Source organism: Stomoxys calcitrans, chromosome 4 (genome assembly GCF_963082655.1).
Source record: "Stomoxys calcitrans chromosome 4, idStoCalc2.1, whole genome shotgun sequence".
Classification (NCBI taxonomy): Eukaryota; Metazoa; Arthropoda; class Insecta; order Diptera; family Muscidae; genus Stomoxys; species Stomoxys calcitrans.
This window is the reverse complement of record NC_081555.1, coordinates 142179144-142205251: the sequence shown is the minus strand read 5'-3', so window position 1 is coordinate 142205251 and position 26108 is coordinate 142179144.

Here is a 26108-nt window from a genome sequence, read left to right as displayed (position 1 = left end):
CTGGAACGAAAATTATGTATGTAAATGCAAATATTGCCCATGAACATTCCACTAAGGAACAGTGGCAAACTTCTCACATATCATTGAGTGCAGTCCGATTAAAGTTTTAAGCTCAATGATAAGGGGCCTCCTTTTTATAGCCGAGTCCGAACGGCGTGCAGCTGTGCGACACCTCTTTGAAGAGAAGTTTTACATGGCATAGTACCTCACAAATAACAGCCACACACCACCAACCGAAGGCAGAGATACGAGAATCAGCAATTCAACCGATGCCCCAACATCGTATCCATCATAGCGACGTCCGCTCAACGTTAGCACAGTGTAATAGATGTGATCGGTGATGCCACATGAGGAAGCCAACAGTTGCTCTGGCCTCAGCAGCAATGACTGCGACAGACAGAACAAGGCCCACTGCTACTCAAGAGATAACCCTGGTCCCATCACTCTCAACTGTATAACTAGGTTACACTTCTAGCGGAGCAAACTCGCCGACATCCTTGACCACGGAGCCGATCAAACCTCCCCTCTTTCTTCTTCAAAGCCAGAAAAACACATCACCTCGACTAACCCAACACCTACAGATTACTACTTCGTCGCCGAGGATCTTATCTCAACATCGAAGTTGGCAATCCAAGCCTACGTGCCCACCATATCTGCACGGCAGACACTGCAAAACACACCACCCCTTCCAACTCAACACCACAGATGACTACCTCGTTACAGAGGGCCCAGCGACAGCCTCGAAGACCACGCCTTAAGGTTATGCAATTCAATTGTAACAGCCTCTTGAAAAAGACAGAGAAAAGTAACGTGGCACAGCATCACAATCGCTGCGATCCAAGAAATGGAGTTAAACGACAACTAACAATTAGTAACTGCAACGACTGCAGCATCGTCCGTAAGGACTGTGTAAGAAGTAATGGCAGGATTTAAGCAAGAGCCGATGCCGCCCGGCCTCTCACCAAGACTCTCCACTGGCTATTAAATCTCTCAACAACCCGCCGAGAAACACAATCCAAGTCAGTATAACCTTCAATGGAAATCAGATATCAGACGCGGAACGTTATACAGCCGATTTAATGGACAATTTGTCGAGCATACATTTAGTGACAAGGAGAAAAAAAGCATCCGACGGAAGGCAAGAGAGTACCCAGTCGACGAGGAATGTGGCCGAATTTATGAGAAAGACCGAGCCATCGAAGGTTATGGGTCCTCATGGAATATCAATGGTAATGCTCAAACAACTAGGCGCAATAGCAGTCAGATACCTGACAGATTTGTACATGGGACAAAAATTGCGGTTTCCAGGGGCTCAAATCGGGAGATCGGTTTATATGGGAGCTATATCAGGTTATAAAACGTTTACGATAAAATCGTACAAAAAAACAGCGACTTATAAGGGCTCGAGAATTCAAATCGGGAGATCGATTTATATGGGAGCAACATCAGGTTATAGACCGATTCGGACCGTACTTAACACAGTTGTTGGAAGTCATAACAAATTACTTTGTGCAAAATTTCAGCCAACTAGGACAAACATTTTGGCTTCCAGGAGCTCAAGAAGTCAAATCGGGAGATAGGTTGATATGGGAGTTATATCAAAATCTAAACCGATATAGTCCTTTTGCACACCTCGGCAACCTAGATTAACTATAAGTATCTGTGCAAAATTTCAAGCGGCTACCTTTACGCGTTCGACCGCTATCTTCATTTCGACAAACGGAAATAGATAGATTGACTCAGAACGTCAAGATTATCAATGAAAAAACATACTTTATGGGGTCTTAGACGAATATTTCGAGGTATTACAAACGGAATGAATAGATTGGTATACCCTCATCCTATGTTGGTGGGTAGCCCTGTGAACGAACCGTTCTCGCGGTCCTTGATGGTTCAAACGCATGGGTAGATCTACTCAGAATATCAAGATGATCAAGAATATAAAGGGTGATTTGTTAAGATCTATAGGAAATCTACAGAAAAAAAAATTCAGAAAAATTTATGAAATCTTTATTTTAGTCGATGGTATGATCCATATGATTTAATGTTTGAAAAATATTTCATGCAAATGTTGACCGTGACTGCGCCTCAAATGGTCCATCCGCGTAGTCCAATTTTGGCATACTCTTTCCAACATTTCGGCAGGTATCTCACGAACAAATGCTTCAGTGGTGTCTTCCAATACGTCAATTGAAGCGGGCTTGTATGTATAGACATGAGCTTAAACATAGCCCCACAAAGAATAGTCTAAAGGCGTTAAATCGCACGATGTAGGCTGACCCGTCCCTAACGTGAAATAAAATGTTCACCGAAACCTCCTCCCAATAAGTCCATTGTTGCGTTTACTGCGTGGCATGTGCCACCGTCTTGTTGAAATCACATGTCATGCAAGTCAAACTCTCGCATTTTGGGCAAAAAAGTTGGAAATCATCTCACTATAGCGCTCACCATTAAGTTACGATTCGCATCATCTTTGAAGAAGTATGGTCCAATGATGCCACCAGCCCACAAACCGCACCAAACTGTGCTTTTTTCTGGATGCTTTGGTAGCATTTGCAATGCTTCTGGCTGATCTTCACTCGAAAATCGACAATTCTGCTTATTTACGCACCCATTGAGCAAAAATGAGCTTCGTCGCTGAACAATTTTTTTTTTTCTTTTCTTAACTTTCTTGACAGAGCACGCATTTTTATAATAAAATTCAATGCTTTGGAAGCGTTGTTAGTTTGTAAATTATAGACCAAACGTAAGATGTCTGACAGTAAAACGAAACACAAAACGTGCGTGAACTGCTTAAACCAGTGTTGCCAAAAAGATGTTGTCAACCTGTACAATTTATCCAGCTGTTCCTTACCATATGGTCTATCCAGTTTCTGAGAACACGACCTTCCCGGAAATTGTCCAAGAATTGGATCAGTGTGTCGGTACTAACATTGTTAAATGAATACTTTCAATGTGTGCATTAAAACACTCTTCTGGACCAGTGCGGTTTCAATCGATCTCCCCTTCACATAGGAATGCAGCATGTATTTAAGCAATTCGGTGGACGGTCTACTCCTGCCATGGTATCCTCTATACGCTTCATGATTTTTAGTAGAAAAGACGTAAGGCTTATAGAACTACTAGCAAAACCGGGCCCGCTCCGCTGCGCCTTCTTTAACTCTCTTATATCTTTTTAGGGTGGGGACACTTCGTCCTGAATGCGGATATCGAATTCGTGCCATTGTAGCCTATGACACTGAACTCGTTCGAATCCTGGCGAGAACATCGGACAAAGCGGTGTTTATCCCCTCTGAATTTTGGCGACATTTGCGAGGTAAAATGCCATGGATGGTCATTTCAAGAATTTTCCCCAAAGAGGTGTCGCACTGCGGGATGCCGTTCGGACTCGGCTGTACAAAAAGGTCCCTTATCATTGAGTTTAAACTTGAATCGGAAAGCACTCATTGATGTGTGAGAATTTGCCCCTTTCTCGGTTCCTGGTGGTAATGTTCTTCCTTAGGGTACTGTTCTCATTAGAATAGGGATGGCACCTCAGACATTTCGACTCAAATATAGATATCAAATTCGTGCTGCACTTCCGAATCCCGTTTAATTTGAGCCCCATATTGCAATGGCGAGTAAATATGCACCTTTTGGAGGGCACTTTTTAATGAAAATAGATATCAAATTCAGAACGGAAATGAAATTTAGTTTAAGGGGTGCTTTTGTAGGTACCCCAAAACACTTGGCTCCAAAATTGATTATCAAATTTGTTTTCTCCTCTCAAATACCTTTCATTTGAGTTCCATATTGTCATAATGGGTCAAATAACCCATTTGACGTATCTTTAGGAGGAAAAGCGCCACCCAGACTTGAACGCAATTTTTAATTTCATATTCGTAATCTATTCCCTAAAATTGTACCTTTCATTTGAGTCTCATATAGTCATGGTCGGCTAATATGCAAATTTGGCGGTATTTGGGGATTGGCGACCTCCCATTACTTGGACCTAATGTTTTATGCCATATTTGTAATCTACTGCCCAATACTTTTCATTTGAGTCCCATATTGGCATGAACCTTGAATATGTCTGTTTAAAGGAGTTTTGGAGTTGGGGGAGGACCCGCTGAGTACTTGGACCCAAATTTGAATACCAAATCCGTAAGGGGAGGGTCCGCCTCCATTCGATATCTAAAAATTATATAACCTATGCTTCCTTCCAGACAAACGTACACAATCTATGAAAATTTGATGAAAATCGGTTCAGCCAAGTATCATATAGTCATAATGGGTCTAATGGCGTTTTTGAGGGGTGGCGTAACCCCCTATACTTCGATCTGGTTTTGTATGCCAGATTCGAAATCCACTCCCGAATACCTTTCATTTGAGCACCATATTGAAATGAACGTGGAATATGTCTGTTTGGGGGAGTTTTGGGTTTGGAGTACTTAGACCCAAATTTGAATACGATATTCGTATTGTACTCTCCAATACCTTTCATTTGATATCCATATTGTCCCGATCGGTCCATTTTTGATTTAGGGTTGTGTGTTTTTCTCCCCCTTATACCAAAAACACAACCGTCCGTCCCCCTTCCGGAACCGAAAAATTATATAGCCTATGTTTGCTTCCAGACCAACCTACACAGTATGCGAAAATTTCGAGAAAATCGGTTCTGCCGTTTTTCAGTCTGTATGGAAGAAAACAAACCTAGACCCATATATCCGTGCTTGGCTAATGTGCCCATTTTGGTAGTTTTTGTGGGGGTGGGGTGATCTCCTATACTTCGACATGAATTTGTATGCCAGATTCGTTATCTACTCCCGCATACTTTTCATTTGATACCCATATTGTCCTTATCGGTCCACTTTTGATTTTTGGTGGTGTTTTTGGGGTAACTGTGGAGGGTGCGCTCCCTTTCGTCATCAATAAGAAGTATGTGTGAAAATTTCAAACGCTTTCGTAATTTCGACAGACGGACGGACGGACGAAGAGACATGACTAGATGGACTCAGAACGTCAATACGCTCAAGAATATATGTATATATTGGGTTGCCCAAAAAGTAATTGCGGATTTTTCATATAGTCAGCGTTGACTAATTTGTTCACAGCTTGTGACTCTGTAATTGCATTCTTTCTTCTGTCAGTTATCAGCTGTTACTTTTAGCTTGCTTTAGAAAAAAAGTGTAAAAAAAGTATATTTGATTAAAGTTCATTCTAAGTTTTATTAAAAATGCATTTACTTTCTTTTAAAAAAATCCGCAATTACTTTTTGGGCAACCCAATATTTACACATTTTTCAGCCAGAAATCATTATTTCCAGGTGTTACAAACAGAATGTCAAGGTGAGTATACTATGGTGGTGAATATAAAAACTTGAATCGGAATATCGGATTATATTTAGGGTGTTATACATATACCATAAACGGATTTAGTCCATTTACGTCCTTTGTGCAAAACTTCAAGCGGGGTTAATCTTACGAAAGTGAAGCTTTCCCCCATCCATATGGAGTAGGTTATAACAAATGGCTTTAGTTTGCCACTCATTACAATTCCGACTACATTTCTTAGTATTATTGGGTATTTTTTTATTTTTTACCCTTTTAGCATTTTTAAAAGGAATTCTACATTTAACACCTTGAGTCTAAAAACATTCTACAAACGATATTTGTTCCAGACTATTGCATCACATTAACGGGACAACATAATTGAATGCATTTGAGACTTGTTGTGCCAACAATTCACACCTTCACAAAAGGTCATCTGGCGTTCATGGCAAAATAATGAATTCTTTACAGTGGAAAACTTGTTCCTCTACTCAGGCTCGCCATAGAAACAGAGATCGGAGCAGAGATTTATTTTCCATACAAATTCGATGGCTACATTCTTGGTGCATGGTGCGTGGGCTTACACCTCTATACACCCGCCTGTCGGTCTGTCTGTCTGTCAGTTGGTTTCATGGTTTTTCTTTCCATTTCTATTTAAAACGCTTTTGCTTCGAATGCGTTTCTGTTTATGGCTGTTTTGTGTAATGTTGTACTTTTTCTTGCTGTAAACTTGTAAACACACATGCGAGTGCGAGTGTTTTTATTACATAATACCTCGTATTTTATGTTTTAGCTCGCTTAAGCTGTCCAGTTTTCTCCCTTTTGTTATGTAGGCTTCAGGTTCTTAGCATTTGTGTTCTTAGCGTTTGTTACTTCTATCATTTAGAGACTATGTGGAAATGCAGGTGTTAGAATTTGCAGGAACAAAAATAAAAATACGCTACAGAAAGATGTTGGGCGTTTGCTTTTTTGTATGAATATATTTTCAAAAAGTACGAGGGTCGCTTTTAAAATATTTCAGAAAATGAAACGTAAATGCTACTCTAATTTCTGGTTGTTATGCTACACAAAGGATTAACAAAAACATTTATCAAAGTGAACGAATGAAGGTCCAACCACCAATGCTGGCAAGAGTATTTATACTCTACACCACTACTATGATACAGGGTACCAGCCCACAAGGAAGAGATATTGACCAGTATACGGATCGACTCAGAATCACTTTCTGATTAAATTTAGCTATTGGGTTGCCCAAAAAGTAATTGCGGATTTTTCATATAGTCGGCGTTGACAAATTTTTTCACAGCTTGTGACTCTGTCATTGCATTCTTTCTTCTGTCAGTTATCAGCTGTTACTTTTAGCTTGCTTTAGAAAAAAAGTATACAAAAAGTATATTTGATTAAATTTCATTCTAAGTTTTATTAAAAATGTATTTACTTTCTTTTAAAAAATCCGCAATTACTTTTTGGGCAACCTAATACATCTGTCTCACGGTCCGTCAGTCTATCTGTGTTAATTTGTTTACAATTTTTTACTGAAAATTTTTTGGTTTAAAGGTAAAGCATATTGAAATTGGAAGAAATCGGCCGAGCCGAACTTTGGATACCCACCACCTCGGGGGTATATGTAAACCCCCTTTCGCCGCAATCTGATGAAAATTGGATAACTTATGCACCCAAATGCGGCACGGACATTGGGTGGTCTAATGAATATAAGTCACTGTTGAATTTTGTATTTCAAATTTCAGCGAAATCGGTTCAGAAATAAAGCTTTTATGGGCTTCAGAACCTTTATCGGCAGATCGCTCTGTATGAAAGCTATATCTAAATATTGTCCGATACAAACCATATTTGGGACGGACGTCGGGAGACCTAAAACTAGCCACTGTTTCAAATTTCAACGAAATCGGATAATAAATAGAGCTTCTATGGGCTTCAGATCCTTTATATTTAGCTATACCTAAATATAGTCCGATCTGAACCACATTTGGGTCCTATGTTAGGAGGCGTAAAACTACTCAATATTTCAAATTTCAGCGAAATCGGATAAAAAATAAAGCTTTTATGGGCTTCAGATCCTTTATCTGGAGATCGGTTTATATGACAGCTATACCTAAATATAGTCCGATCTAAACCACATTTGGGTCCTATGTTGGGAGGCTTAAAACTACGCAAAATTCCAAATTTCAGCGAAATCGGATAAATAATAAAGCTTTTATGGGCTTCAGACCCTTTATCGGGAGATCGGCCTGTATGGCAGCTATATCTAAATATAGTCCGATCTGAACGATATTTGAGTCCTATGTTGGGAGGCTTAAAACTACTCACTGTGTCAAATTTCAGCGAAATCGGGTAAAAAATAAAGCTTTTATGGCCTTCAGACCCTTTATCGGCAGATCGGTCTATATGGTAGCTATATCTAAATAAAGTCCGATCTGAACCATATTTGGGTTAGTTGTCGGGAAGCCTTAAACTCGTCACTGTGTCAAATTTCATCGAAATCGGATAATAAATAAAGCTCTTATGGCCTTCAGACCCTTTATCGGCAGATCGGTCTATATGGTAGCTATATCTAAATATAGTCCGATCTGAACCATTTTTGGTTCAGAAGTCAGAAGGATTGAAGTAACCCACTATTTGAAATTTCAGCGACATCGGGTAATAAATAAAGCTTTTATGGCCTTCAGACCCTTTATCAACAGATCGGTCTATATGGGAGCTATATCTAAATAAAGTCCGATCTTAATCATATTTAGGTCAGATGTCGGGAGGCTTAAAACTACTCACTGTGTCAAATTTCAGCGAAATCGGGTAAAAAATAAAGCTTTTATGGTCTTCAGACCCTCTATCGGAAGATCGGTCTATATGGCAGCTATATCTAAATAAAGTCCGATCTGAACCATATTTGGGTTAGTTGTCGGGAAGCCTTAAACTCGTCACTGTGTCAAATTTCATCGAAATCGGATAATAAATAAAGCTCTTATGGCCTTCAGACCCTTTATCGGCAGATCGGTCTATATGGTAGCTATATCTAAATATAGTCCGATCTGAACCATTTTTGGTTCAGAAGTCAGAAGGATTGAAGTAACCCACTATTTGAAATTTCAGCGACATCGGGTAATAAATAAAGCTTTTATGGCCTTCAGACCCTTTATCAACAGATCGGTCTATATGGGAGCTATATCTAAATAAAGTCCGATCTGAACCATATTTGGGTTAGTTGTCGGGAAGCCTTAAACTACTCACTGTGTCAAATTTCAGCGAAATCGGGTAAAAAATAAAGCTTTTATGGTCTTCAGACCCTCTATCGGAAGATCGGTCTATATGGCAGCTATATCTAAATAAAGTCCGATCTGAACCATATTTGGGTCAGTTGTCGGGAAGCCTTAAACTCTTCAGTGCGTCAAATTTTAGCGAAATCGGATAAGAAATAGAGCTTTTATGGCCTTCAGACCCTCTAGCGGGAGATCGGTCTATATGGTAGCTATATCTAAATACAGTCCAATCTGAACCATATTTGGGTCAGTTGTCGGGAAGCCTTCAACTCCTCACTGTGTCAAATTTCATCGAAATCGGATAATAAATAAAGCTCTTATGGCCTTCAGATCCTTTATCGGCAGATCGGTCTATATAATAGCTATATCTAAATATAGTCCGATCTGAACTATATTTGGTTCAGATGTGAAGAGCATTGAAGTAACCCACCGTTTGAAATTTCAGCGAAATCGGGTAATAAATAAAGCTTCTATGGTCTTCAGACCCTCTATCGGGAGATCGGTCTATAAGGCAGCTAAATCTAAATAAAGTCCGATCTGAACCATATCTGGGTCAGTTGTCAAGAATCCTTAAACTCTTCAGTGCGTCAAATTTTAGCGAAATCGGGTAATAAATAAAGCTTCTATGGTCTTCAGACCCTCTATCGGGAGATCGGTCTATAAGGCAGCTATATCTAAATATAGTCCGATCTAAACCATATTTGGGTCAGTTGTCGGGAAGCCTTAAACTCTTCAGTGCGTCAAATTTTAGCGAAATCGGATAAGAAATAGAGCTTTTATGGCCTTCAGACCCTCTAGCGGGAGATCGGTCTATATGGTAGCTATATCTAAATACAGTCCAATCTGAACCATATTTGGGTCAGTTGTCGGGAAGCCTTAAACTCGTCACTGTGTCAAATTTCAGCGAAATCAGGTAATAAATAAAGCTTTTATGGGCTTCAGACCCTTTATCCGGAGATCGGTCTATATGGCAGCTATATCTAAATATAATCCGACCTAAACCATATTTGAGTCAGTAGTCGGGAAGCCTTAAACTACTCACTGTTTGAAATTTCAGCGAAATCAGGTAATAAATAAAGCTTTTATGGGCTTCAGACCCTTTATCGGGATATCGGTCTATATAATAGCTATATCTAAATATAGTCCGATCTGAACTATATTTGGTTCAGATGTGAAGAGCATTGAAGTAACCCACCGTTTGAAATTTCAGCGAAATCGGGTAATAAATAAAGCTGTTATGGTCTTCAGACCCTTTATCGGGAGATCGGTCTATATGGTAGCTATATCCAAATATGGTCCGATTTGGCCCGTTCAAGAACTTATCCAGCGTGCATCAAAAAGACGTATCTGTGCCAAGTTTCAGCTCAATATCTCAATTTTTGAAGGCTCTGGAGTGATTACAACAAACGGACGGACAGGCACACGGACATCGTTAAATCTTCTTAGAATTTTACGACGATCCGAAATATATATACTTTGTAGGGTCGAAAGTTGATATTTCGTATGTTTATGTGTTGCAAACGGAATGACTAAATGAATATACCCCCTATCCTTCGGTGGTGGGTATAAAAAGGGTGCGGATATAAATCCGCCCCATGCCACTATGGACATACACCTAAGCCAGTAATCGGCTTGCTGTGAGCTCTATATGCTAACAAATAGAACCGTGCTAAGTTCAGTCAGGCCGAATCTTATATACCCTCCACCATGGATCGCATTTGTCGAGCTCTTTTCCCGGCATCTCTTCTTAGGCGAAAAAGGATATAAGAAAAGATTTGCTCTGCTATTAGAGCGATATCAAGACATGGTCCGGTTTGGACCACAATTAAATTATATGTTGGAGATCTGTGTAAAATGTCAGCCAATTCGAATAAGAATTGCGTCCTTTGGGGGCTCAAGAAGTAAAATAGAGAGATCGATTTATATGGGAGCTGTATTGGGCTATAGACCGATTCAGATCATACTAAATGGTCATGTCGACGGTCATGAGAGGATCCGTCGTACAAATAAATCGGATAAGAATTGCGACCTCTAGAGGCTCAAGAAGTCAAGATCCCAGATCGGTTTATATGGCAGCTATATCAGGTTATGAACCGATTTGAGCCTTATTTGACACAGTTGTTGAAAGTAAGAATAAAATACGTCATGAAAAATTTCAGCCAAATCGGATAGGAATTGCGCCCTTTAGAAGCTTAAGAAGTCAAATCCCCAGATCTGTTTATATGACAGCTATATCAGGTTATAAACCGATTTAAACCATACTTGGCACAGTTGTTGGATATCATAACAAAATACTTCGTGCAAAAATTCATTCAAATCGGATAAGAATTGCGCCCTCTAGAGGCTCAAGAAGTCAAGACCCAAGATAGGTTTGTATGACAACTATATCAGGTTATGGACCGATTTGAACCATACTTTGCACAGTTGTTGGATATCATAACAAAACACGTCGTGCAAAATTTCATTCCAACCGGATAAGAATTGGGCACTCTAGAGCCTCAAGAAGTCAAGACCCATGATCGGTTCATATGGCAGCTATATCAATTTAAAAACCGACTTTAACCATACTTGGCACAGTTGTTGGATATCATAACAAAATACTTCGTGCAAAAATTCATTCAAATCGGCTATGACAGCTATATCAGGTTATAAACCGATTTAAACCATACTTGGCACAGTTGTTGGATATCATAACAAAATACTTCGTGCAAAAATTCATTCAAATCGGATAAGAATTGCGCCCTCTAGAGGCTCAAGAAGTCAAGACCCAAGATCGGTTTATATGGCAGCTATATCAAAACATGGACCCATATGGCCCATTTACAATACCAACCGACGACACTAATAAGAAGTATTTGTGCAAAATTTCAAGCGGCTAGCTTTACTCCTTCGGAAGTTAGCGTGCTTTCGACAGACAATCGGACGAACGGACGGACAGATGGACAGACGGACGGACATGGCTAGATCGACATAAAATGTCGCGACGATCAAGAATATATATATTTTATGGAATCTCAGACGAATATTTCGAGTAGTTACAAACAGAATGACGAAATAAGTATACCCCCATCCTATGGTGGAGGGTATAAAAAGTAACCTCGAAAAGTTATGAATTCCGCGCTATTGAAAAAATCCCTAATTGTTTCCCATACCACGCCCCTAAGTTGGTTAATGTCTGGTATTGTGTCCCCACTTAAGTACCGGTGTCTGTTGGCCGCGAAAGCCGGGCATTAACATAAGAAATGTTCCAAAGTCTCATCTTCTTCCCCGCTTGCCTACACATTCTATAACATGCCGCACCGATTTTGTATAAGCGAACTCTGGAAGGTACCGTAGCGCAGAGGTTAGCATGTCCGCCTATGACGCTGAACACCTAGGTTCGAATCCTGGCGAGACCATCAGAAAAAACTTTCAGTGGTGGTTTTCCCCTCCTAATGCTGGCAACATTTGTGGGGTACTATGCCATGTAAAACTTCTCTCCAAAGAGGTGTCGCACTGCGGCGAGCCGTTCGGACTAGGCTATAAAAAGGAGGCCCCTTATCGTTGAGCCTTAACTTGAATCGGACTGCACTCATTGATATGTGAGAAGTTTGTCCCTGTTCCTTAGTGGAATGTTCATGGGGAAAGTTTGTAAAGCAGGGTTAGACCCTCGAAGCCCGTTCTGTGTTTGGCTTAGATCGGACCCTATAGCTGCTGCGAGTTCACAAATGGTGTATTTTGACCGGATTTTCCCGTTATGTTGCTAATGGATATACCTGAGTATCCAAAGTTCGGCCCATCCAAACTTAAAGCGTTTTTACTTATTCCCCTTTCTCAGTGCAACTCGTTGCATTTTTCAGTCAGTCTTACAATACTTTGTTAAGGAGTTCGTTGGCATTATGGCAATGTTTGCAAATATTGTTCTTCAGTTCTTTTGTTAACCAACATTTTTCTAGTGTTGCTAACTTTTATGCAATTTCACACTTAGATGTAAATTCTCTCTGAAGTAGAGAATACAAGCAGAAATAGAATCAGAGATTGTTAGCATATGGTAAGGATAAATGCATTAGGACAATTTTTTTTGTATTTTTATGAAAATTTTGTCAAACTATTTTTTTTTAAAGAAAATTTTGCACATAAATTAATTCCTTAGAAGGTGTTATCAAAATTATATTTCTATAAAAAATTTTATTTCTTAAATGAATTTTGTCAACATTTTTTCCTCCAGAAAATTTTGTAATTTTTCCTTTGTCTGTATACATTCTCTCTACGTATGGATAGCTCCCTTTATCCACTCTCCCATTAATTCTTACCAGTCTATGAGTCAAATTACTTTCCTTTTGTCTGCAAGTAGATGGAAGTGTAAGAATGAAAAGCAAAATCACCCTAAACAAATAAAGGTGTGTTCAGTAAATTCCGCCTTAACTGTAAGGAAAATTTCACCCTCTTTCATACCTTCCGGTTTTTCTTCACAATCAACTTGGTGTGAGCTAACATGCGTTACAAAAACGTGCCCCTATTTGTCTTAAATCACTTACAGCAGGAAGACCACTAAATGGATAAACGGTAGTGAATTAAATCAATGGCCCATTACAGGGCTACCAAACTGACAATAAGGAGTTACAGGGGGCTCAATAACGAATTCCTCATTATTCATTGGTATATGGTGTTACCACTTAATAATGCGGTGCAGAGGTGGTTTTCAATGTAAATATTCTCCTGTTTAGTATTCACGATGTAATCTCGGCCAGTCATTGTTGGTGGCCTTTTTGATTGGAATCAAATATGGGTCAATCATATTGACTCAATCATGATAAGGGATAGTTTACGATCAACTCAAAAGGCAAAAGCAAAAAATATGAATTATTAATGAGAGTGTGGTGCGGGGGCGCATCATGGATGGTTAGATAAGTGTGGAATGCAGTTTGGGTTGGTGGATTTACATGACAGCGTAATAAATCCTAAAAGGGGGGGAAATGATGGTATTCCTATATGGAATATTAATCAGTACAAAAGGATAAGGTTTTATTGGGGTTGTGTAATGGAATGTGGTGTAAAACTAATATTTTGAGTGAAATAAATAAATGGAGAAATCAAAATGTAGTATTTTAGGGTATATGTTAAAAACGAAGATATGGCAAACAGCTTAAAATAGTATATTAACTAATATTGATATCAGCTAACAGATATGTATATAAAATTTGTAGTTCTAAGAAATTGTAACCCTATTACTTCTAGAAATAATAGCTTAGAAGGGTTTTTTTTTTAAAAAAATTCTGTGTAGAAAGTTTTATAAAGAAATAAAAAATCTACTAAATTTTCCAGGATATAAAATTTTGAAAAATTTTTCTATAGAAATAAAATGTTCACAAAATTTCCCATAAAACTAAAATTTCGAAAAATAATTTTCAAGCAATAAAATTTTAAAAAAATTTTCTATGGAAATGAAATTTAGACCAAATTTTATAATAAAAAAATTTTTTACCAGCCTAAAAAGATCGATCTTCATAAGGTATAAGACTGTGTTAGATCGTACGCCGTGCATGCAGACTATGGCTCAGTTCGAACCATATTTCCATATAGCTGCCATATATACCGATCTTCTAATTTATGTTTTTCACTCATAAATGGCCTATTTATTGCTCGATTTCGCAGAATTTTGGAAGACTAAGCTGCTTTAGACCATTGACGTCCGTTCTTTGTTTGGTCTATATCGAACCATGTTGAATTTTTATTAGAAATAAAATTTTAAACAAATTTTAGTAGAAAAATATATATATATATAAAAATTAATTTATGTTTGTTTGTGTATTCCTTATAGACTCAAAAACGGCTGAACCGATTTTCTTGAAATTGTCACAGATGGTGCATACTAATGCCGTGTTGAAAATAGGGTACTAAATTTTTTTATATCTGAAGGGGGAGCGGACTCTCCCACCCCCAAAACTTACCAAATATATATATAGACCAATCACGACAATATGGGACTCAAATGAAAGGTATTTAAGATTAGCAAACGTATTTGATATCCAATTGTCGGACCAAGGGTTTGGGGGACCACCCCAACCCCCAAAACCCCTAAATCGGACATATTTACCCAAATGAAAGATATTTACGAGTAGAATACGAATTTGATATCCAAATGTGGCACCAAGTTTCTGGGGGTCCACCCCTTCCCCAAAACACCCCGCAAACATGACTTATTTACTGCCCATGGCAATATGGAGCTTAAATAAAAGCTATTTGAGTGTAAAATACGAATCTAATATCCAAATGTGGGACAAAGAGTATAAATGTACGACCATATCAATATGGAGCTCAAATGAACGGTCTTTGGGAGTTAAGCACGAATCTGATGTCAATATTCGGGAAAAAGTGAAACTCGATATTAATAGTTTTTGGCCCCCGGACATATTTGGGGACATTTGGAATAAGAGGCTTAAATGAAAAGGTAAAAATTTGCCGACCACGCCATAAAGTGGCTCAAATGAAAGGTATTTGAGATTGAAAAACTAATTTGATAACCAATTTTGGGGCCAAGTGTTTGGGGGATGTCTTATCCTATATACTCTACTTAGAGCACGATGGTGACATTTTTTCAGGGCCAAGTGTCTAGGGGACCACCTCACCCCCGTAAACACTCCTAAATCGTACATCTTTAGAATATCGGGCGGGAATAAAATCTTTTTAGAATGGCATTAAAACCTCCGAGCCAATTCGTGGTCCAATAAAGATCATATGGAATTCAGATAAAGGCACTAATATTGTTAAATTGATAGTCCAGCGATATGCATATATAGGGTGATTTTTTTGAGGTTAGGATTTTCATGCATTAGTATTTGACAGATCACGTGGGATTTCAGACATGGTGTCAAAGAGAAAGATGCTCAGTATGCTTTGACATTTCATCATGAATAGACTTACTAACGAGCAACGCTTGCAAATCATTGAATTTTATTACCAAAATCAGTGTTCGGTTCGAAATGTGTTCAAATTTTGACAAATTTTGTTCAGCGATGAGGCTCATTTCTGGTTGAATGGCTACGTAAATAAGCAAAATTGCCGCATTTGGAGTGAAGAGCAACCAGAAGCCGTTCAAGAACTGCCCATGCATCCCGAAAAATGCACTGTTTGGTGTGGTTTGTACGCTGGTGGAATCATTGGACCGTATTTTTTCAAAGATGCTGTTGGACGCAACGTTACGGTGAATGAACACATTTCGAACCGAACACTGATTTTGGTAATAAAATTCAATGATTTGCAAGCGTTGCTCGTTAGTAAGTCTATTCATGATGAAATGTCAAAGCATACTGAGCATCTTTCTCTTTGACACCATGTCTGAAATCCCACGTGATCTGTCAAATACTAATGCATGAAAATCCTAACCTCAAAAAAATCACCCTTTACTTTCTTCGTAGCATGGCATTTCACTAAAAGCACTTTTTTCGTCGAAAATAAATATTCAAAGAATAATTTTGTGCCAAATAAAGTAAAAGAAGGCGCAGCGGAGCGGGCCCGGGTCAGCTAGTTTTCTATAAAAATAACAAAATTTTTCATAGAGATTAAAGTTTTATAAAATTTTCCTTGAAAAAAGATGTGACAAAATTTTCTATAAAATAAATTATTGACAATTTTCCTATAGAAATAAAGTTTGAACCCAATTAACTTTAAAAGCAAGTAAAAAGGTATTAATTAGTTCGGCCGGCCCAAGCCGAACCCAACCCCACTATTATCAATATACAGTGGAACTTCTCTATAACGTAACTGTTGTGGGTCGACGAAATACTTCGTTATAGAGAAACTGACCAAAATTAGGTTAAATTTGGCCTAAGTGCAAAAACAAACAACTAAAAGTACCAAATTTGCGTCAAACCAAAAATTAAAGCTTCTAGGAACCGAACAAAGATGATCGAGAGAGAGAGAGAGTTTACATGGGGACAATATTAGGCTACAGACTGATTTGGACAGTATTTGAATCAGTTTGGAAGTCGTAACAGTACACCGCACCGCAAAATTTCAGCCTAATCGGACAATAATTGCGTCTTTCTTTGATTTGGACCGTACTTGGCACAGTTGTTAGAAGTTGTAACAGAACACTTTGTGAAAAATTTCAGCCAAATCAAAAAAAAGAAAATTGAAAAAAACAAATTTGTCAAGAAGACAAATCGGGTGATCGGTCTATATGGGAGCTATATCAGGTTATTGGCCGATTTTAACCGTACTTGGCACAGTTTTTTGAAGTCATAACAGAACATTATATGCATTTCAGTCATATCGGACAAAAATTACGGCTTTTAAGGGGGTAAGAAGTCAAATCGGAAGATCGGTTTATATAGGAGCTATATCAGGTTCTAGACCGATTTGCATCGTACACTATGTGCAAAATTTCAACCAAATCGGACAAAAATTGCGGCTTCTATGGGATTAAGAAGTCAAATCGGGAGATCGGTTTATAAGGGATCTATATCAGGTTATACACAGATTTAAACCATACTTGGCTCCGTTGTTAGGAATCAAAACAAAATACAATGTGCAAAATTTCAGCCAAATCGAAAGAAAATTGAGGCTTCCAGGGGCTCAAGAAGGACCTTGACCGATTTATACCGTACTTGCTACAGTTGTTGTGCAAAATTTCAGCCAAATCGAATATACATTTTGTCTTCCAAGGGCTCAAGAAGTAAAATCGGAAGATCGGATTCCGAGTCGGTATGATCTTAGTCGGTCTATATACTGATATAGGCCCTTTAGATACCGATTCGCCGATATGTCTTCATGAGACCATAGCAACTGCAAACAATTTCCCATTAATTTACTTTAATTGGCAATAACAGAACTTTTGTCCCATTAGCCGAACTCATAATAGCTTTCTAAGCACCTAGATCTTTTGCGATCCTTCTATAACCAATAACACCAAGTTTCGAGGTGTCTCCCACCACTTGATCTATCCATCGGGCTTTTGGTCATCCCGCTTTGCGTGTACCACCGTCTTTGTCTTCAAAAGACTTCTTTGCTGGAGCTCTTCATCTATTCTGACAACGTGACCTAGCCAACGCAGCCGTTGTATTTTAATACGTGTGACTATGCTATCGTTGTCATATAGCTCTTGGTTCATACGACACCTATATATTCTCCATTAACATTCTACGAAGAATCTTTCTCTTAAACACTCCAAGTACTCCTCTACTTTCACAAGTATCCATGCCTCAGAACTATATAACAACGATGTCTTTTGCCTTCAAAAGACTTCTTTGCTGGAGCTCCTCATCTATTCTGACAACATGATCTAGCCAACGCAGCCGTTGTATTTTAATACGTGTGGCTATGCTATCGTTGTCATATAGCTCGTGGTTCATACGACACCTATATTCTCCATTAGCGCAAACTAGTCCATACATTTTACAAAGAATCTTTCTCTCAAACACTCCAAACACTACCTCCTCTACTTTCACAAGTATACATGCCTCAGATCTATATAACAACACGGGTATTATCAGTGAAACTGACACTGAAGCTATTCCCCATGATGATTCAAGTATGGACCGAGTTAATAAAGTTAAATTTTTATCGAAATCCATGGTGATGGGTGTCTAAGATTCGCCTAGGCCGAACTTTGCACATTTAAGTTGTTTGACAATACATTTTTTCTAATACGCTTTACCTTTCGCAGTTTGACTGAGACTTTTAACTTTGACACCCTTTTCATAAAATCTAACCCAAATTACGTAACACTAATACTAGAAACCCATCAAACAAATTCTTCTGGGTAAAATGTTTTTTTTTTCTTCTTCTTCATCTTCAGATATTGGATGTCCAATAACATTTAAGATTTTTTTTATAATTAATGAGCCGGCTCTGGCACCACATGGTGCTGGATATTTCATATATTGCAGCCTTGCCTAACGTCCGTTGCCAATAATGATGCATGATGGTGTGTCGTTGTTTAAAAAATTAGTTCCAAAACAAAATTTTAGGTGCAACAGAGTGATGTATTGAGGAGGAGGAATACAGAGTTTTGGTCAAAACAAAAAAACGCTAGGCTCCACCACACACTGTAACGTAGAAGGCCTGCAGCATAGGTATTTGCGAAAGAAGAGTGGAAATATTTGGAGTGTTTAAGAGAAGAATACATTGCTAATGGTATTACTGAACTGCTTAGCAAGCAGGAAAGATTTGTGTGTCAAAGTGCTTAGGCGCGAAAAATTTCACTAACAGCGCCTACGTACTAAGGTTCTTGCTTCTGTAGGAGGAAGTAAGAGCTTTTGATCGTTCGTCATAAGGGCAAAGGGTAGTTCTTCATATATACCAACTCATGCTGCAAATTTCAAATTTTGTCCATGAACATTCCACTAAGGAACAGGGGCCAACTTCTCACCTATCAATGAATGCAGTCCGATTCAAGTTTAAGCTCAATGATAAGGGGCCTCCTTTTTATAGCCGAGTCCGAAAGGCGTGCCACAGTGCGACACCTCTTTGGAGAGAAGTTTTACATGGCATATTACCTCACACAAATGTTGCCAGCTTTAGGAGGGAAAAGCCACCGCTGAAAAGTTTTTCTGATGGTCTCGCCATGATTCGAACCCAGGCGTTCAGCGTCATAAGCGGACATGCTAACCTCTGCGCTACGGTGGCATCCACCAACTTTTGTTAAGGATGATCAAACGTTCACGGACTTGGTTGATAAGCCTAAACTGTTGGCTGATATATTTACAGGGAACTCTGCCCTGCCAGATAGTTATCAACCACTCCCCACAATCGAAAATGTATCTGGCGTCATGCCCAGATATTTTTTCGAACTCGTGAAGTTTAACTCCTCTTTAGGGCTCTTGAAAATCAAGACTGCTTGTTCGTCGCTTACGCAACCTTTTTAATCTTGCCTACCGTGCGGAAGTCTTCCCGGCTTGAGCCATTAGAAGCCACACATTTCATCCGATTTGGGAGGAATTTGGCACAAAGTCTTCTGATATGATTTCCAACATCAATGGTATTTTCCGAATTGGTTTATATACTGATATAGCTAACACATAAACCGATATCCTAATTTGACTACTTCAGCTCCTAGAGGCCTCAATGTTCAACTGATTTGGCTGAAATTTAGAATGTATAGGCGCTTAAAATACCGATTCCCTGATATGTCTTCTTGAGACCATAGCAACCGCAAACAATTACCGATGCGAATTATCGGCCAATTGCGATATGCTCTGCTCCCTCCAAGGTTATGGAGAGCATGGTTAACCATCATTTTGTGAGGTATTTAGAGTCTTATGGCCTTCTTAGCGACCAACAGTATGGGTCCCGAAGAAATCGCTCTACGGGCGACCTCATGGCACTTCGGTCGAAACGTTGGAGTCGCTCAATCCACCAGTTCGGTGAGAGTAAGATCGTGACTCTGAATATCTCCAAGGCATTTGATAGGGTCTGGCACGGTGCGCTACCATCAAACTTGTCGCATTTGGTGTCTGTAATGGCCTCGTACGATTTATTTCGAACTTTCTCAGAGATCGCACTATACGAGTCGTTGAAAATGGGTTCTCATCCAATTGAGCATTAATTGGCCGCAGGTGTACGCCAGGGCTCTGTTCTTTCTCCTTCTCTATTTCTTATTTTCATCACCGATCTGTTGAGTGAAACCTCGAATCCGATCTACTCATTTGCGGATGTCGGTAATCTCTGTCATTCGTACTCATTCGACCATAGGCCGAGTCCTCGAGAGATTGTGGACAAGAGGCGGGTCATGGATGATACACTCTACCAAGATTTGCTGACCATTTCTGAGTGGGGCCGCATGAATTGAGTAGAATTTCAAGCACGGAAGACTCAGTGCTGTTTGTTGTCACACAAATGATTCGCGGACCCATAACGATCTTCTTTGTCTATTAACGTTATAGATGTCGAGCAATCAGAAGCTTCTGATGTTCTGGGCATGAAAATACAAAGTTATGTCCTTTGGGCTAAACATGTATTTGAAGTGTCGAAAGAAGTATTCAAGTGCTTAGGTGCTTTCTTAAACGGTGTAAGAATTACTTCACTCCGCCTGATCTCCTCAACATCCATACGACTTTCATAAGACGGAAAATGGAGTACAACTCACATGTATGGGCTGGAGCTTCAAAATCATTCATGGAGCTACTGGACCGTGTACAAATGAGAACGATAGCGTTGATTGGGGCAGTAGGGTATCCAACCCAATTGCCCCCCTTGAGCATCGTCGCAATGTGGGTTGTTTGCGCTGTTCTATCGATACCTTCATGATGTGTGTTCGTCTGATATTCATCTTCTTATTCCTGATGTAAGGACGTTTGTGAGGGATACTAGACATTCCAGGAACACACACCCGTTTGTAATTGGCCAGCGGACCGCACAATGCATTATAGAGAGAATTCTTAATTCGCCCAAACCGTTCGTATGTGGAATTGACTTCCGGCTAATGTTTTCCCACCCACTATGACGTCCAGAGATTTAAGACAGATGTCAATAAACACTGCATCTCTGAACCGATCTGGGCCTAATTGAACTGGCCTCAACTGGCCTAACACAACTCACTGTCCCAAATTTCAGCAAAATCTGATAATAAATGTGGCTTTCATAGGCCTTAGATCCTAAATCGGTGGATCGGTCTATATGCAGCTTTATCCAAATCTGGACCGATCTGGGCCAAATTGAAGAAGAAAGTCAACTGGCGTAACACAACTCACTGTCCCAAATTTCAGCAAAATCGGAATTATAAATGTGGCTTTCATAGGCTTAAGATCCTAAATCGGTGGATCGGTTTATATGGAGGCTATATCAAGATATAGTCCGATATAGGCCATCTTCGAACTTAACCTGCATATGGACAAAAAAAAAGAATCTGTGCGAGGTTTCAGCTCAATATCTCTATTTTTGAAGACTACAGCGTGATTTCAACAGACAGACGGACGAACATCTCTAGATCGTCCTAGATTTTTACGCTGATCAAGAAAATATAGACTTTATAGGGTCGGAAATGACAAAATGAATATACCCCCATCCTTTGGTGGTGGGTATAAAAATATTACCCACCATAACGCCTCACAACACACTTTACTGTTCTATGGTCCGTGGCTGGAGTGTTTGCGTAAAAAGAGTGGTAAAACTTAGAGTGTTCATGAGAAAACTTCTTCGTTAAATGTCTTGCATTTGCATGATGATGTAGCTTAACATACTAACTTGGAACGATTACTACGAAAGGGTGAGAAAGAAGGAGATGTGGAGACCACAGTAGCGCAGAAGTTGTAATGTCCACCTATGACGCTGAACGCCTCGGATCGAATCCTGGCGAGAACATTAAAAAACATTTTCAGGGGTGGTTATCTCCTCCTGGTGCTGGCGACATTTGTGAGGTACTGTACAATTGTATGGCAGCCATGGTACTCCTCAAAGAGGTGTCGCTCTGCGCCACGGCGTTCGGACTCGGCTTTAAAAAGGAGGAGGAGTATGGCAGCCAGGCAAAAAATTCTCCTCAAAGAGGTGTCGCTCTGCGGCATGCCGTTCGGACTCGGCTTTAAAAAGAAGGCATCCTATCATTGATTTTAAGTTTGAAATGGACAGCACTCATTGATATGTGAGAAGTTTGCCCATGTTCCTTAGTGGTATGTTCTTGGACAAGTTTGCAGTTGCAGGAGGATGGATGTCTCAACCTTAATTGGTACATGATGGCTATTTGCCCAGAAGTGAAGGACTAAAACTTTGAAGTAGACACCATGTGGGAGACTTGTTGGGAACTTTGTGCGTATGTTGTGGCGGAAACGCATACATGCTAGGTGTTTGCCAACTTTTCGAAGAATTATTAAGAGCAAGATATACAACGAGATAAATTTTTCCCTAAACGCTCATACCTCCCTCGTTTTTCCATACAATATTAATTATTCGCCTATTTATAATGCTGCATTACAAGCAAAATCGAAATTGTTTCACCAAGAGTTTGTTATAGTTTTCCACACCCCTTTCTCTAAGTCTCATCCAAAGTGATACCAAAATGAACAATTTTCAGGTTTTCAATTTTCATTTTAATGGCGTGAGTGTACAGAGCAGACAGTTGCTATGACGATGACTGCTGCTATGATGATGTGATGGCATCGCATGGTGACGATGGTGAATGTGGCGTGAAGCAACAGTAGCTGCTGCAACATAATATGCGGAAAATTGTTAAAGTGAAATGCATTAAAGCATGAACAAAATAAATCAGCAGTAAATAGAGGAGAATTTGTTTTGAAAATGATCGATAGATGACTATCGATCATCTATCTGATTACTTTGCCAGCCAGTCAGCCAGGCAGCCACACAGTCATCGAAACATCCATTGCCACAACTCTAATGCATAGGCCTTCGTTAGGCAGCATCTGCCTGAGAGTGGGCACATGGGGAAGTGCAGCATGATGTTTTGACTTACTTTGGCTATGAATAATGAATGATGATTTAGACGAGGTGTGGATGGTAACTTGGTTGGCTATATGCCGCTGCTGCTGCTCCTCCTCTTCATGCATGGTTGCCACAAATTGCGGGTGTAGATTACTGGCTGCCTTTGTGCAGCATGAGGTCTGCATAAATTAACAACAACAACCTTTAATGCCTCGTAGTAGAGTTTGTTCTTTTGTTTTAGAACAATTTGTTTAACTCTATGCTGAAATATACGATTAGTTGCATGAATAGAATGAAGGTTTGTAATTTGCTGCATGTAAGTGACCGTGATACAGTGTTATGAGTTTTTTTTGTAAACAAATCGGTTCACAGCATGAACATGAAACACAAGTACAAAAAAAGGGTAGAAACTCTAAGCTATTAAGGATGGTCTTATGAGGTACGAGTGCCAGCGAGTCAAACTTCTCTTTTTAGGAAATCAGTGTTAAAGCAGTCTTAAATCAAGTTAAATGGCATTAACTTCGAGCGGGTCGAAGTGATGATACCCACCACCTCGGATATACATAAAATACATTTGGTCAAAATCTGTTGAGATCATAGCAGTTATATCAAAGTACAGTCCTACCTGGACCAAACTCGACATCTACCCGAGGGGTCAACAACAACTGTTTGTTTCAAATTTCAACAAAATTGGGTAATAAATGAGCCTTACATGGGTCGAAGACTTTTTATCAGTGGACTATATGGCAGCTAAATCCAAATGTGGTCCAATCTTCACCATATTCGCAAAGGTTGTGCAGGTATCTCATAAAACTCAATGTACCAAATTTTAGAAAAATTGGGTAATAAGCATTCCATTTAAGGGTGAAAGACCATCAAACAGGACATCAGTTTAGAAAGGAGCTATATTGCAATACAGATAGAGCTATATTTGGCACGTACGTCGAAGGAACCAACACAACGCATGACATAACTTGCTGGGCCAAATTACAGCGAAAACGGGTGATAAATGCCCCTTTTATGGGCCAAAGATCTAACATCGTGAGATCGGTCAATATGAGAGCTATATCGAAATATAGACCAATCTGAACCATACTCGGCAAGAATGACAAGTGTCATAATATAACTTGCTGTGGCAAATTTCAACAAAATCGGATAATAAATATGTCATTTATGAGTGAAAGACCTTAAATCAGATGTTCGGTCAATATGGCAGCTATATCTAAATATGGTCCAATGTGACCCATATTTCGAACGGATATCTAGGAGTCCAATACAACTCACTGGGTGAATTTTCAGCAAAACCGGGCAATGAATTCGACTTGTATGTACTCAATACCCTGAATAGGCCGATCGGTCTATGAGGCAGCCTTATCCCAATATGAAACGTTAAAGAAAAAAATATGGATATGTGCCAAATTTCAGCTCAATGTCTCAATTTTTATAACTTTAGCGTATTTTTAGTTTTTCACTCTTTGCCCATTGTTTCCGTACAGCAGTTCTATGATTCACCTCCTTAAGAGGACCGATCCGTTCGAATCGTAGTCGACCATTTATGGGAGTCATCATAGGTCATCCATGAGCGTAGTTCTTCCTGTGTTACTCAAACTCACTCTCATCCATTCTCCTGGAAAACGACGTACAAATCGTCAACGAAAAATGATTCCCCTCAATATAGTTTGGTGTTTAACAACTCCATGTTCCTTACTAGCTCAATCTAAGGGCAATCTAAATCGCCATACGCTCAACACACAAGTGCAAGGTCATTCAATCGAGTATGTGTCATCCACACGTCTGTTAAACATGCTGTCACTTGCCGCAAGGATTTTGCATAAGTGGGCTTGTAGTCCTATGGGTCCCGTTATGATACCGAAAGCTATTGTATACTGATCTCCTTAATAGTTCCTTTCAGTAATAGCATCGTCTTGTCAAAATCCAGATTTTCCCATTAGTTTTTCGTCTTCCTACCGACCGTTTCCCTGTTCCACAGTGTTACATGCACGTTCGTAGCCCACTCCCTTAACTCAGACTGCAATGACCTGAAAGGTCAACCAAGATTATTGACGGCAGTACTCTGGCCGTCACTACACAATCGTTTGCTCTTTCATTACATCTTGCTCCGTTATGGCCCGGTATCCAAACGATGCGGATCGTCTCACTGCAAGACTGCTCGTGACCTTACCGTCCTGGTTGTTATTGCCCTGATGATTTTACTGTCGGTAAAGATGTTCACACTCGACTTCCTCGCGTTAGCACTACACCACTTTATGCATTCCGTGATCGCCCGGATCTCTGCCTGCAGGATCGTATTATGGTCAGGTAGTCTTAAACAGATCTCAGTCCCTGCGTTCTCAAAGTAAATCCCCTCTTTACTCTTTACCCTAGCTTTGATCTATCCGGGAAACACGATCTTACAGACGGCAACACTAGAGTTCCGTCAGTCCAAGACTGTGCCGCTGGCAGCAAGTGTCGTCTCAGGTATCCGATCGGAAACATCTTCCCTTCCTTCCAGGTTTATTACCGTCGCCTCGATTATCCCGCGGCGGTACGAGCTGCTCCCATCCTCACTCCATTCTTCCATCGCCTTAAATCTCATAGCCGCAGTGGCTCCCTCACATTTAATCTGTATGTCAATGGGTCGGATATCTAGAATAATCTCCAGTGCCCTAGTGAGCGTGGTCCACACCTTCTCTGAACTTGTAGTATGGTCCTAACGTTGCACTTTTTCTCCATGGCAGTCCACCAAACTACTTACGCGTAAGTGAGTATAAGTCTAATCACGCTTCTGAAGAGACATGGCTATCCTCGGATTCAGGCCCCATTTCGAGTCTACGGCCCATCCACATATTACCCAACATCTGTGAGCCTTCTCATTACGCTCCTGAATGTGACACTTACATTTAAGTTTCCTATCCAAGAGTAGAGTAGAGTAGAGTAGAGTAGAGTAGAGTAGAGTAGAGTAGAGTAGAGTAGAGTAGAGTAGAGTAGAGTAGAGTAGAGTAGAGTAGAGTAGAGTAGAGTAGAGTAGAGTAGAGTAGAGTAGAGTAGAGTAGAGTAGAGTAGAGTAGAGTAGAGTAGAGTAGAGTCGAGTAGAGTAGAGTAGAGTAGAGTAGAGTAGAGTAGAGTAGAGTAGAGTAGAGTAGAGTAGAGTAGAGTAGAGTAGAGTAGA